This window comes from Anomaloglossus baeobatrachus, chromosome 11 (genome assembly GCF_048569485.1).
Source record: "Anomaloglossus baeobatrachus isolate aAnoBae1 chromosome 11, aAnoBae1.hap1, whole genome shotgun sequence".
NCBI lineage: Eukaryota > Metazoa > Chordata > Amphibia > Anura > Aromobatidae > Anomaloglossus > Anomaloglossus baeobatrachus.
This window is the reverse complement of record NC_134363.1, coordinates 57408258-57423065: the sequence shown is the minus strand read 5'-3', so window position 1 is coordinate 57423065 and position 14808 is coordinate 57408258.

Sequence of the window (14808 nt, the reverse complement as noted above, 5' to 3'; positions counted from 1 at the left end):
AGCGGAGGGGCGGAGATGAGCGGGACGTAACATCCCGCCCACCTCCTTCCTTCCGCATTGCCGGCGGGAAGCAGGTAAGCTGTGTTCATCGTTCCCGGGGTGTCACACGGAGCGATGTGTGCTGCCTCGGGAACGATGAACAACCGGCGCGCAGAAGGACGATCGATTTTTTGAAAATGAGCGATGTGTCAAAGAGCAACGATAAGGTGAATATTTTTGCTCGGTCACAGTCGCTCGTAACTGTCACACGCTACGATATGTCAAACGATGCTGGATGTGCGTCACTAACGGCATGACCCCGACGACATATCGTTAGATATATCGTAGCGTGTAACGGGCCCTTTAGGCTAAAAGCCAAACCAGAATCTCAATTTGCAGACATGGTGTATCATCTGTTCAAAACATGACATTTGATTTGACTCTATGAAAGGTTTCTAACTGGGATGTAAAGGGTAACATTTCTCCTTGTGAAAAGTAACATGCCTGATATGCCACTGTAAGGAGGCCTATAAGCCATGCAATGCTCCTCTGGGAAGAAAAAAGATTCAGCTTTCAAATTTTTCCACCCTGTTCAGGTTTTTTTCTAAATGTTAATCATTAGATTATATAGTCCCCAAAAGCATGCCAATTAAACTCTTTATAAACTTTATAACTGGTGATGAGCAAGTGTGCTCAGCACTGCTTGACACTTGATAGAGCATTGGGATGCTTGGGCATGCTCATTACTCGATCGACTATTGTGGGTGCTTGAGTGCCAGGCTCGAGTATGCACCAGCATGTTATGTGGCTGTTTACCAATAAAGATGCGTTGATTGCCTGCCAAGCATGGTAATGCTGTAGCCATGATGGCTACCAGCATTACTGTTATTGGCCAGCCACATAGTGTCATTGGGACTAATATGAGACCCAGAGGCGCGATGCTCGGCACTGCTCTGGAAGCAGTTCAGGGATAGTTGATGTAGGAGGAAGCTATTCACAGGCACCAGGTAGTAAGACAACTCTCATTAGAGCTTCTGGGTCTCGCTGAGTGCAGTGTTGAGCCGGCATATCTGACCAGATTTGTCTCATTACCTGGCGCTGTATTTGTGGATCGTGGACCATGACGGAGGAACTTCATGGAAACATTTTTAATAATAAATTGGTAAAGAAGCAATAGTGTGGAGGAGTCTTTATTCAAATAAACTCTTTTTTTTCCATTGTGTGTGTGTGTGTGTTTTGTTTTTTTCATTACTGGGTTAGTAATGGGGGTGTTTGATAGATGCCTCTCAATTATTAACCCCTGGACTTAATGCCAGCTGACATTACACAGCTGATATCAACTTTAAAACTATTACCCTGATTGCCGTTGCACTAGAACAATTGGAAAGAGCTGGCCAAAGCACCAGAATTGGCGCAGCTAATGGATGTGCCATTTCTGGGGCAGTTGTGGCCTGCTATTTTTAGGCCAGGAGGGGCCAAATAACCAAGAACCACCTCAACCTGATAATACCAGCACCCAGCTGTCTGTTTTATCGTGGCTGATTATCAAAATTAGGGGAGACCATGTCATATTTTTATAATTATTTATTTAGTTCCCAGCTTCAACCTGGGATTCAGAGATGCATCCAGGAGTCTTCCCCATGATGCTCCAATTCCATCGTAGTGCTGTTTCCACCCATTTCAGTAATTTCTTCTGGAAAAACACTTGAGTTCCCGCTTGACTTCCATTACACCTGTTACTTAAATCGAGCCCGTCTTAGCTTCCGACCTGCTCGATTCAAGCAGTGAGCACTCGAGCACATTAGTGCTCACTCTTCACTAGTTATTACCCATAAAAAAATCCTAATCCATTTCCCTACCCCCTAATATATAAACATTAATAAATTATATGGTGCTATTAAAAAATTCAACAAATCCTGCAAAACATAAAGCAGTTATAGCTTTCAAACTAAAGCCATTAGGAAATGAAAAAGCTTAGCAAACTAGTTATAAACAGTTCCTAATATTAAGAAGTTTAGATGTTAGCAACAAGGCTCAACAAAGATAAAAAAACACACACACAGATGATGCTAGTTATATTTACATGAACACAATCATCACATACATAATATAAATTAATAATAATAATACTTACATATAAAGTGCAGAACAATAAAGAACATCGTGAAATCTGCTTTGAGGACGTTGCTGTCTCAAGAACTACTTAAATAGAAAGTGCAAGTATACAGTAGAGTTGAGCGCGGTTCGTGGTTCGTGGTTCTCCAGTTCGCGGCTCGAGTGATTTTGGGGCATGTTCTAGATCGAACTAGAACTCGAGCTTTTTGCAAAAGCTCGGTAGTTCTAGAAACGTTCGAGAACGGTTCTAGCAGCCAAAAAACAGCTAAATCATAGCTTGGTTTCTGCTGTAATAGTGTAAGTCACTCTGTGAATCAAACTATTATCACATTTCAGTGTATAGTGTGCGTGAACAGCGCCTTCAGATCACTGCTGTTTCTATAATGGCGATCGCCATTTTTTTTTTTTTTTTTTCTTGTCTTCCTTCCCTAAGTGCGCGCGTCTTGTGGGGCGGGCCAGCATGTCAGCCAATCCCAGACACACACACAGCTAAGTGGACTTTGAGCCAGAGAAGCAACGGCATGTGTGATAGGATCTGCATGTCACATGTCCCTGCATTATAAAACCGGACATTTTCTTCACGGACGCCATTATCTGCCTTCTGCGTCTTTGGTGTCAGACATCACTGTCGCAGCTCCGTCTTCCTGAGTCCTATAGCCGATACAGCTGTATGCGCTGCATACACAGCGTTAGACAGCTTAGGGAGAGCACTTTATAGCAGTCCTTTTAAGGGCTCCAACCGGCAGGGTCAGAGAGCCATAGGTGACAGGTCCTGCAAACAGCAACAGCGTCTGTGTAGCCCAGGTCAGGGATTTCCTACCTGCATTTCACCATTAGGAGGGAATAGAAAGGCAGTCTTCCATTCCTCTACCCAGAGCACCACAATCCTGCCACTGTACCCTCTTGTCCTCTGCACACTCCAACTGATAACTAAGCCATTATACTAGCAAACACTCAGTGTACCTAGTGGCATCCTATACGTGGCTATTGGACTTTGCTATAGTCCCACTAGTGCAAAGACATTTGCAGAGCGCGTCTGCCTGCGTTGCACACTACAACTCATTCTAACCAAGCCATTATACTAGCAAACACTCAGTGTACCTAGTGGCATCCTATACGTGGCTATTGGACTTTGCTATAGTCCCACTAGTGCAAAGACATTTGCAGAGCGCGTCTGCCTGCGTTGCACACTACAACTCATTCTAACCAAGCCATTATACTAGCAAACACTCAGTGTACCTAGTGGCATCCTATACGTGGCTATTGGACTTTGCTATAGTCCCACTAGTGCAAAGACATTTGCAGAGCGCGTCTGCCTGCGTTGCACACTACAACTCATTCTAACCAAGCCATTATACTAGCAAACACTCAGTGTACCTAGTGGCATCCTATACGTGGCTATTGGACTTTGCTATAGTCCCACTAGTGCAAAGACATTTGCAGAGCGCGTCTGCCTGCGTTGCACACTACAACTCATTCTAACCAAGCCATTATACTAGCAAACACTCAGTGTACCTAGTGGCATCCTATACGTGGCTATTGGACTTTGCTATAGTCCCACTAGTGCAAAGACATTTGCAGAGCGCGTCTGCCTGCGTTGCACACTACAACTCATTCTAACCAAGCCATTATACTAGCAAACACTCAGTGTACCTAGTGGCATCCTATACGTGGCTATTGGACTTTGCTATAGTCCCACTAGTGCAAAGACATTTGCAGAGCGCGTCTGCCTGCGTTGCACACTACAACTCATTCTAACCAAGCCATTATACTAGCAAACACTCAGTGTACCTAGTGGCATCCTATACGTGGCTATTGGACTTTGCTATAGTCCCACTAGTGCAAAGACATTTGCAGCACGTCTGCCTGCGTTGCACACTCCAACTAATTATAACTAAGTTGCATTGTCAGGGATATTTATTCTTTATTATTCTGCTGTTAATAAAGCTAGACCACCACTGCAATCTTCACCACCTCTCAATTTTTACTACCACATTTTCAGTCCACAATCTTGTCGCAATCAACATGAGTGGCAAAATGACAGATGCTGGTGGAAAGGGGAAGAGGCGTGGTGTAAAAGGCAAAAAAGGTTTTGTCCGTGGGGAAGGTGGCAAAGCTCCATTATCATCTGCTGAAGATAGACCATCTACCAGCAAAAGTAAGATGTCTACTACTTACCGTGGACAATCCGATGTGCTCCCTTTGTTACGGACACGAACAACAGGAACAAAGGTAGATGATGGGCAAAAAAGGAAAATGCTTGAATGGATCTCAAGTGGTCCAACAAGTGCCCTCTCTGCCACTTCAAGTACCGCATCCAAAAAACACCAGTCCTCTGAGTTGTCATCCCAATCAAACTTGCTTTCTCCCAGCTCTGAAGTCTCCATCAGCCCTGCACAGTATGGTGGAACTGAGATGGCTGAGTCTGCAGAGCTGTTCAGTCACACTATAGCCTGGGAATCAGAGGTCTGCTCCCAAGCTACAGTGAGTACAGAACAGGAAATGGTCTGCAGTGATGCCCAGAACCTTTGTGACTCAGATTCAGGCCGTGAGGACCAAGTTTCTGAGCATAATGTTGACCCTTTGTCACAAACTGTAACACCTGTGGTTATAGACAATGAGGAACATACTGATGAAGATGAGACGCAGATACCCGATTGGGATGACAACTTAAATATTCGTTCAGGGCAAGAAGAGGCTCGGTCTGAGGGGGAGGGGAGTGCAAACACAACAATTGATGATGACGTTCTAGATCCCACCTACTGTCAACCCCCAGTCAGGCACTCGAGGAGGTCAACAGAGGCGGTGGAGGAGGATGCAACCGACGACGAAGTTACCTTGCGCCTTCCTGGACAGAGTCGGAGCACTGGTAGCACGTCTACAACTGCATCCTCAGCCACCACTCTGCCTATGAGCATTATTCGGGGTGGATCAACAGGTCGCATGGCCTCTAAGCCTTGCCTAGCCTGGTCCTTTTTTCACATCGAAAAAGATCGCCCAACTCATGTGATATGTAACATTTGTCATGATTCTGTTAGTAGAGGTCAAAACCTCAGCAGTTTGACAACTTCTTCCATGAATCGTCACATGACTAAATATCATAAGTCCCGGTGGGAAGCTCACCGTGCTGCAATGCGGCCTAGTGGAGCGAACCATCCACCGCCCGCCCCTTCCACTGCATCCGCGCGCTCTTCATCTTCTAGGACTGTGGGGACAGCTGCCACACCTGTTTTTCCACGCAAAACTTCCACCACTGTAACCGCAACAGGCAGTTTGCTTGTAAGGTCGTCAGTTGGTTTGGAAGGGGAAACAAGTGAGTGTGTACAGCTCTCTCAGACATCGATAGCACCAACGTTGGATGAAGGCAACATCATGTCTCCGCCTGCACTTTCCTCACAAACCTGCATTTTTCAAGGGACACCCTACTCAACACCGTCTACACACAGCAGCCAGATCTCTGTCCCTCAGATGTGGTCAAATAAAAGGCCACTTCCTCCGACCCATGACAAAGCTAAGAGGTTGACTCTATCCCTCTGTAAGCTGTTGGCTACCGAAATGCTGCCTTTCCGCCTAGTGGACACACAGGATTTTAGAGACCTTATGTCTGTCGCTGTGCCCCAGTACCAGATGCCTAGTCGCCACTACTTCTCTAAGAAAGGTGTGCCCGCGCTACACCAGCATGTCGCACACAACATCACCGCTTCCTTGAGAAACTCTGTGTGTGAACGGGTGCATTTCACCACCGATACTTGGACCAGTAAGCATGGACAGGGACGTTACATGTCGCTGACTGGGCACTGGGTAACTATGGTGATAGATGGTGAAGGGTCTGCTGCACAAGTCTTGCCGTCCCCACGACTTGTGTGTCAATCCTCTGTCTGTCCAAGTTCCGCCACTGCTTCTGCATCCTCCACCTCATCTGGGTCCTCCACCTCCGCCCCAAGCCTGCCTGGTCAGGCCACCAGCGTTCTCACTGCGCAGAAGGAATCACGCACCCCTCATTACTATGCTGGCAGCAGAGCGCAACGGCATCAGGCGGTCTTTAGCTTGACATGTCTTGGTAATAAGAGTCACACAGCTGAGGAGTTGTGGTCAGCTTTGCGGTCCGAGTTTAATAAATGGTTGTCTCCACTCAAACTGCAGCCTGGTAAGGCCGTGTGCGACAATGCTGCAAACCTGGGTGCGGCACTTCGCCTGGGCAAGGTGACACACGTACCTTGTATGGCTCACGTGTTGAACCTTGTCGTGCAGCAATTTTTAACACACTATCCCGGCCTAGATGGCCTTCTGAACAGGGCACGAAAACTGTCAGCTCACTTCCGCCGTTCAAGCGCCGCAGCAGAGCGACTTGCATCGCTCCAGAAGTCTTTCGGCCTGCCGGTTCATCGCCTGAAATGCGATGTGGCGACACGCTGGAATTCAACTCTCCACATGTTACAGCGACTGTGGCAGCACCGCAGAGCCCTGGTGCAATACGTCATGACGTATAGCCTGGGCCAACGAGATGCAGAGGTGGGGCAGATCACCCTGATGGAGTGGTCTCAGATCAAGGACCTATGCACCCTTCTGCACAGTTTCGACATGGCGACGAATATGTTTAGCTCTGACAATGCCATTATCAGCATGACGATTCCAGTCATTTACATGCTGGAGCACACGCTAAACACTATTCGGAGTCAGGGGGTGGGACAACATGAAGGGGAGGAACTACAGGAGGATTCATATGCGCAAGGGACAACAACATCACGAAGGTCCAGACGTTCATCATCACCAACGCAGCAGGCATGGGACCATGGGGGACAGGGATCGACAAGGGCGCATAGTAGCAGGCGAAATGTTGAGCAAGGTGCAGGAGAACATGAAGAAATGGAGGACGAACTGTCCATGGACATGGAAGACTCAGCGGATGAGGGAGACCTTGGTCAAATTTCAGTTGAAAGAGGTTGGGGTCAGATGTCAGAGGAAGAAAGAACGGGTAGCACCTCTATGCCACAAACACAGCATGGACTTGGTCCGCATGGCTGCGCAAGACACATGAGTGCCTTTTTGTTGCACTACCTCCAACATGACAGTCGTATTGTCAAAATTAGAAGTGATGATGACTACTGGATTGCCACACTATTAGATCCCCGGTACAAGTCCAAATTTTGTGACATAATTCCAGCCATAGAAAGGGACGCACGTATGCAGGAGTATCAGCAGAAGCTGTTACTAGATCTTAGCTCGGCTTTTCCACCAAACAACCGTGCAGGTGCAGGGAGTGAATCTCCCAGTTGTAACTTGACAAACATGGGACGGTCTCGTCATCTTCAACAGTCTACCCGTACCAGTAGGACCTTTTCTGGTGCCGGTAACAGCAATTTTATGGAATCTTTTCATAATTTTTTTAGACCCTCTTTTGCAAGGCCACCAGAGACAACAAGTCTGACACATACTCAACGGCTGGAGAGGATGATACAGGAGTATCTCCAAATGAACATCGATGCCATGACTGTGCAACTGGAGCCTTGCTCCTTTTGGGCTTCAAACATAGAAAAATGGCCAGAGCTCTCCAGTTACGCCTTGGAGATTTTGTCGTGTCCAGCTGCCAGCGTTGTCTCTGAACGTGTATTCAGTGCTGCTGGGTGTGTGCTGACAGATAAGCGCACGCGTCTGTCCAGTGACAATGTGGACAGACTGACGTTCATCAAAATGAACAAGTCATGGATCCAGAAGGAATTTACTACCCCTGTGTCATCCTGGGGAGAGTAAATGCTTGTGGATTTGGAATGTGCTTGATGCAAATCAAAACATCCTGTTTGCAACTAGGGCCCAAGTGCTGCCACTGATGTGGTGGGTGTCTGTGTGGCCCAATTTTTGGAAAAAAGGGAGACTCCGCTTGGAGTAACCCTTGCTTGCTGTGTTTTTAAAAGAAGCCAAGATGAACAGAGCTGGGATCAGGAAAGACTTTGCTACCTACCCCGGTGTCATCCTGGGGACGGATAAGAATAGCGTATTTTTGAATGTGCTTGATGCAAATCAAAACATCCTGTTTGCAACTAGGGCCCAAGTGCTGCCACTGATGGGGTGGGTGTCTGTGTGGCCCAATTTTTGGAAAAAAGGGAGACTCCGCTTGGAGTAACCCTTGCTTGCTGTGTTTTTAAAAGAAGCCAAGATGAACAGAGCTGGGATCAGGAAAGACTTTGCTACCTACCCCGGTGTCATCCTGGGGACGGATAAGAATGGCGTATTTTTGAATGTGCTTGATGCAAATCTAGCTGTGAAGTGTACAACTGGGGCACAACTGCTGCCACTGAATGGGTGGGTGTGTGTGGGGCCCAATTTTTGGAAAAAAGGGGAGACTCCGCTTGGAGTAACCCTTGCTTACATTGTTTTTAAAAGAAGCCAAGATGAACAAGTCATGGGTCAGCAAAGACTTTGCTACCTACCCCAGTGTCATCCTGGGGACGGCTAAGAATAGCGTATTTTTGAATGTGCTTGATGCAAATCAAAACATCCTGTTTGCAACTAGGGCCCAAGTGCTGCCACTGATGGGGTGGGTGTCTGTGTGGCCCAATTTTTGGAAAAAAGGGAGACTCCGCTTGGAGTAACCCTTGCTTGCTGTGTTTTTAAAAGAAGCCAAGATGAACAGAGCTGGGATCAGGAAAGACTTTGCTACCTACCCCGGTGTCATCCTGGGGACGGATAAGAATAGCGTATTTTTGAATGTGCTTGATGCAAATCAAAACATCCTGTTTGCAACTAGGGCCCAAGTGCTGCCACTGATGGGGTGGGTGTCTGTGTGGCCCAATTTTTGGAAAAAAGGGAGACTCCGCTTGGAGTAACCCTTGCTTGCTGTGTTTTTAAAAGAAGCCAAGATGAACAGAGCTGGGATCAGGAAAGACTTTGCTACCTACCCCGGTGTCATCCTGGGGACGGATAAGAATAGCGTATTTTTGAATGTGCTTGATGCAAATCAAAACATCCTGTTTGCAACTAGGGCCCAAGTGCTGCCACTGATGGGGTGGGTGTCTGTGTGGCCCAATTTTTGGAAAAAAGGGAGACTCCGCTTGGAGTAACCCTTGCTTGCTGTGTTTTTAAAAGAAGCCAAGATGAACAGAGCTGGGATCAGGAAAGACTTTGCTACCTACCCCGGTGTCATCCTGGGGACGGATAAGAATAGCGTATTTTTGAATGTGCTTGATGCAAATCAAAACATCCTGTTTGCAACTAGGGCCCAAGTGCTGCCACTGATGGGGTGGGTGTCTGTGTGGCCCAATTTTTGGAAAAAAGGGAGACTCCGCTTGGAGTAACCCTTGCTTGCTGTGTTTTTAAAAGAAGCCAAGATGAACAGAGCTGGGATCAGGAAAGACTTTGCTACCTACCCCGGTGTCATCCTGGGGACGGATAAGAATAGCGTATTTTTGAATGTGCTTGATGCAAATCAAAACATCCTGTTTGCAACTAGGGCCCAAGTGCTGCCACTGATGGGGTGGGTGTCTGTGTGGCCCAATTTTTGGAAAAAAGGGAGACTCCGCTTGGAGTAACCCTTGCTTGCTGTGTTTTTAAAAGAAGCCAAGATGAACAGAGCTGGGATCAGGAAAGACTTTGCTACCTACCCCGGTGTCATCCTGGGGACGGCTAAGAATAGCGTATTTTTGAATGTGCTTGATGCAAATCAAAACATCCTGTTTGCAACTAGGGCCCAAGTGCTGCCACTGATGTGGTGGGTGTCTGTGTGGCCCAATTTTTGGAAAAAAGGGAGACTCCGCTTGGAGTAACCCTTGCTTGCTGTGTTTTTAAAAGAAGCCAAGATGAACAGAGCTGGGATCAGGAAAGACTTTGCTACCTACCCCGGTGTCATCCTGGGGACGGATAAGAATGGCGTATTTTTGAATGTGCTTGATGCAAATCTAGCTGTGAAGTGTACAACTGGGGCACAACTGCTGCCACTGAATGGGTGGGTGTGTGTGGGGCCCAATTTTTGGAAAAAAGGGGAGACTCCGCTTGGAGTAACCCTTGCTTACATTGTTTTTAAAAGAAGCCAAGATGAACAAGTCATGGGTCAGCAAAGACTTTGCTACCTACCCCAGTGTCATCCTGGGGACGGCTAAGAATAGCGTATTTTTGAATGTGCTTGATGCAAATCAAAACATCCTGTTTGCAACTAGGGCCCAAGTGCTGCCACTGATGGGGTGGGTGTCTGTGTGGCCCAATTTTTGGAAAAAAGGGAGACTCCGCTTGGAGTAACCCTTGCTTGCTGTGTTTTTAAAAGAAGCCAAGATGAACAGAGCTGGGATCAGGAAAGACTTTGCTACCTACCCCGGTGTCATCCTGGGGACGGCTAAGAATAGCGTATTTTTGAATGTGCTTGATGCAAATCAAAACATCCTGTTTGCAACTAGGGCCCAAGTGCTGCCACTGATGTGGTGGGTGTCTGTGTGGCCCAATTTTTGGAAAAAAGGGAGACTCCGCTTGGAGTAACCCTTGCTTGCTGTGTTTTTAAAAGAAGCCAAGATGAACAGAGCTGGGATCAGGAAAGACTTTGCTACCTACCCCGGTGTCATCCTGGGGACGGATAAGAATGGCGTATTTTTGAATGTGCTTGATGCAAATCTAGCTGTGAAGTGTACAACTGGGGCACAACTGCTGCCACTGAATGGGTGGGTGTGTGTGGGGCCCAATTTTTGGAAAAAAGGGGAGACTCCGCTTGGAGTAACCCTTGCTTACATTGTTTTTAAAAGAAGCCAAGATGAACAAGTCATGGGTCAGCAAAGACTTTGCTACCTACCCCAGTGTCATCCTGGGGACGGCTAAGAATAGCGTATTTTTGAATGTGCTTGATGCAAATCAAAACATCCTGTTTGCAACTAGGGCCCAAGTGCTGCCACTGATGGGGTGGGTGTCTGTGTGGCCCAATTTTTGGAAAAAAGGGAGACTCCGCTTGGAGTAACCCTTGCTTGCTGTGTTTTTAAAAGAAGCCAAGATGAACAGAGCTGGGATCAGGAAAGACTTTGCTACCTACCCCGGTGTCATCCTGGGGACGGATAAGAATGGCGTATTTTTGAATGTGCTTGATGCAAATCTAGCTGTGAAGTGTACAACTGGGGCACAACTGCTGCCACTGAATGGGTGGGTGTGTGTGGGGCCCAATTTTTGGAAAAAAGGGGAGACTCCGCTTGGAGTAACCCTTGCTTACATTGTTTTTAAAAGAAGCCAAGATGAACAAGTCATGGGTCAGCAAAGACTTTGCTACCTACCCCAGTGTCATCCTGGGGACGGCTAAGAATAGCGTATTTTTGAATGTGCTTGATGCAAATCAAAACATCCTGTTTGCAACTAGGGCCCAAGTGCTGCCACTGATGGGGTGGGTGTCTGTGTGGCCCAATTTTTGGAAAAAAGGGAGACTCCGCTTGGAGTAACCCTTGCTTGCTGTGTTTTTAAAAGAAGCCAAGATGAACAGAGCTGGGATCAGGAAAGACTTTGCTACCTACCCCGGTGTCATCCTGGGGACGGATAAGAATGGCGTATTTTTGAATGTGCTTGATGCAAATCTAGCTGTGAAGTGTACAACTGGGGCACAACTGCTGCCACTGAATGGGTGGGTGTGTGTGGGGCCCAATTTTTGGAAAAAAGGGGAGACTCCGCTTGGAGTAACCCTTGCTTACATTGTTTTTAAAAGAAGCCAAGATGAACAAGTCATGGGTCAGCAAAGACTTTGCTACCTACCCCAGTGTCATCCTGGGGACGGCTAAGAATAGCGTATTTTTGAATGTGCTTGATGCAAATCAAAACATCCTGTTTGCAACTAGGGCCCAAGTGCTGCCACTGATGGGGTGGGTGTCTGTGTGGCCCAATTTTTGGAAAAAAGGGAGACTCCGCTTGGAGTAACCCTTGCTTGCTGTGTTTTTAAAAGAAGCCAAGATGAACAGAGCTGGGATCAGGAAAGACTTTGCTACCTACCCCGGTGTCATCCTGGGGACGGATAAGAATGGCGTATTTTTGAATGTGCTTGATGCAAATCTAGCTGTGAAGTGTACAACTGGGGCACAACTGCTGCCACTGAATGGGTGGGTGTGTGTGGGGCCCAATTTTTGGAAAAAAGGGGAGACTCCGCTTGGAGTAACCCTTGCTTACATTGTTTTTAAAAGAAGCCAAGATGAACAAGTCATGGGTCAGCAAAGACTTTGCTACCTACCCCAGTGTCATCCTGGGGACGGCTAAGAATAGCGTATTTTTGAATGTGCTTGATGCAAATCAAAACATCCTGTTTGCAACTAGGGCCCAAGTGCTGCCACTGATGGGGTGGGTGTCTGTGTGGCCCAATTTTTGGAAAAAAGGGAGACTCCGCTTGGAGTAACCCTTGCTTGCTGTGTTTTTAAAAGAAGCCAAGATGAACAGAGCTGGGATCAGGAAAGACTTTGCTACCTACCCCGGTGTCATCCTGGGGACGGATAAGAATGGCGTATTTTTGAATGTGCTTGATGCAAATCTAGCTGTGAAGTGTACAACTGGGGCACAACTGCTGCCACTGAAGGGGTGGGTGTGTGGGGCCCAATTTTTGGAAAAAAGGGAGACTCCGCTTGGAGTCACCTTGCGGTGTTTTACATGACTTTAGAAGGGCGTGCCATGCCTATATCTGTGTGTCCTCCTCTTTTTCCTTGTCCAGCTGTTTTGTTTTCGCATGAGTACATGTCCTTGTCACTTTCCCATGTGTTTGTGTTGTGTTGTGAGTTGTTTGTCACCTTTTGGACACCTTTGAGGGTGTTTTCTAGGTGTTTTACTGTGTTTGTGATTGCCTGCCATTGTTTCCTATGGGCTCGAGTTCGGTTCGTCGAACGTTCGACGAGCCGAACTCGAGCCAGACCCCCCGTTCGGCGAACCGCCTCGAGCCGAACCGGGACCGGTTCGCTCATCTCTAGTATACAGTAATGACTAGCTCCTAGAAGTGTTGCAATATACTGTACATGACACGCAGTTTGAGGTGTAACTTGAAGATCTGGAGCACAGATACAAAATCTGTAAGATAGTTATATAAATAAATCCATCAAAAAGAAGAAGATGGGTCAACGAAAGGTCAAGTATCATGGACACATTTCTGACCTATAGGTCCAGTGTCATGAACACATTTCTGACCTATAGGTCCAGTATCATGGACACATTTCTGACCTATAGGTCCAGTATCATGAACACATTTCTGACCTATAGGTCCAGTATCATGAACACATTTCTGACCTATAGGTCCAGTATCATGGACACATTTCTGACCTATAGGTCCAGTATCATGAACACATTTCTGACCTATAGGTCCAGTGTCATGAACACATTTCTGACCTATAGGTCTAGTATCATGAACACATTTCTGACCTATTGGTCCAGTATCATGAACACATTTCTGACCTATAGGTCCAGTATCATGGACACATTTCTGACCTATAGGTCCAGTATCATGAACACATTTCTGACCTATAGGTCCAGTGTCATGAACACATTTCTGACCTATAGGTCTAGTATCATGAACACATTTCTGACCTATTGGTCCAGTGTCATGAACACATTTCTGACCTATTGGTCCAGTATAATGGACACATTTCTAACCTATAGGTCCAGTATCATGGACACATTTCTGACCTATAGATCCAGTATCATGGACACATTTCTGACCTATAGGTCCAGTATCATGGACACATTTCTGACCTATAGGTCTAGTATCATGAACACATATCTGACCTATAGGTCCAGTATCATGGACACATTTCTGACCTATAGGTCCAGTATCATGGACACATTTCTGACCTATAGATCCAGTATCATGGACACATTTCTGACCTATAGGCCCAGTATCATGGACACATTTCTGACCTATAGGTCCAGTATCATGGACACATTTCTGACCTATAGATCCAGTATCATGGACACATTTCTGACCTATAGATCCAGTATCATGGACACATTTCTGACCTATAGATCCAGCATCATGAACACATTTCTGACCTATAGGTCCAGTATCATGGACACATTTCTGACTTATAGGTCCAGTATCGTGGACACATTTGTGATCTATAGGTCCAGTATCATGGACACATTTGTGATCTATAGGTCCTGTATTATGGACACATTTTTTGACCTATAGGCAACTCAATAGCAATATACAATACAAGAAATGAGAAAAAGAGAGTTAAACTTGTATTCACAATTTTGGAAGTCATTAACAAACCACATACATCAATATGTAAAAAAGGGCACAGGAGGAGGAAACGATGGAACTTATGTAAAAAATGTCCTGAGTACAGTCAGAAGAATATCACAATATTAGAATAAAACGATTGAAACAGTGTGGCTGACACAAAAACAAGGACGCGTCTTTATGGCTCATGGGCTGAGCTAGCCAAAGGGAACACAGAAGAGCTGGCAGCGGGCACATGCACATATTGACACGACAGCAGAAATCTTTACTTGCATAAGGACTTAAGGTATACATCCATCATTGCTCCAACAGTTGTTGCCTTCTCACCAAGCTGCTTGCCTATTGTCCTGTAACTTATTCCAGCCTTGTGCAGGTCTACAATTCTGTGTCTGGTGTCGTTAGACAGCTCTTTGATCTTGGCCATGGTGGAGATGTTGCAGTGTGATTGATTATGTGGACAGGAGTCTTTTTTACAGGTAACAAGTTTAAACACGTGCAATTAATACAGGTAATGGTTGCAAAGTAGGAGGAGCATCTTAATGAAAAAG